Below are 910 nucleotides of genomic sequence, written 5' to 3'. Positions count from 1 at the left end.
CATGGCAGGCATGTCATAGAGAAATTCATGTTCATGTCATCATGAATCAAATGGCAAAATGTCAGTGAAACAAAGTCATTACACTCTAGAAATATAGGAAGTCCAAGTAGATGAAATAAGAATAATGGAACAGTGATCATTGTTACAGCTGGATTACAGTGCGTGGTAGCTTGTCCCAGTGTTTCCTAACCTATACCAGAACATCACATAAATCTATACAGATGGTAACCTTCTATGTTTGGGCCTTTGCCACTTAGTGTAACACATTGGGACTCCTTCTAGTTGTTACAGAAATCAGTAGGTCATTCTTTGTTATTCAACAAGTCTCATCGAATAGACAGATCACAAGTTTGCAAACTGGAAGGACATTTACGTTGTTTCCATGTGAGTGCGCCTTCTTCACTGGAGCTGTAATGAGCAGTCTCATACAGGTCTTAGGGCAGGCATATGGTGTCCTTTCTGCTAGAGAAGTGTTTAGGAGTGGGGTTGCTGCCCTTGTAACTGGGTTTGTTTAGTCTCACAGGACCTGTCTACTACTTGTCTACGTAGATATTCTGTTGTGTATCCCACCAGAGAAGTACAAAAACCCCAGTGACTCCACTCCCTTACCAATACTTGATAAACCTACTCTTAAAAAAAAAAATAGTATTCAACATTGACTATGGAAAATATACAATAGTATTACTTGATGTTAAAAATGTAAATTTTATGATAATTAATGATATACACAAAACCAGGTGATATGAATTCATAGTAATTGTAAGGAGGCAGAACATAACATGATTGGCATATCACGGTTGAAATGTTATGGAAATGGCAATGACTTTAATAGGAAGCTTTTAATAATTGTTCTCTTTTGGTGTAAAAGAGTAAGATGTGAAAGGGGCTCTGAGAATCTGATTAATAATTG

General features: G+C 37.0%; 1 protein-coding gene across 4 annotated transcripts in view; it reads right to left on the bottom strand.

Annotated features, from left to right (window-relative positions):
- Window positions 1-910, bottom strand: part of Vps13b (vacuolar protein sorting 13 homolog B) — a 564,858-nt gene that overhangs the window by 312,315 nt on the left and 251,633 nt on the right. The gene's annotated exons all lie outside the window — the stretch shown is intronic.

The sequence above is a fragment of the Mastomys coucha genome, unplaced genomic scaffold (genome assembly GCF_008632895.1).
Source record: "Mastomys coucha isolate ucsf_1 unplaced genomic scaffold, UCSF_Mcou_1 pScaffold7, whole genome shotgun sequence".
NCBI lineage: Eukaryota > Metazoa > Chordata > Mammalia > Rodentia > Muridae > Mastomys > Mastomys coucha.
The sequence above is the reverse complement of the archived record's forward strand: the minus strand, read 5'-3'. Positions and strand labels throughout refer to the sequence as shown.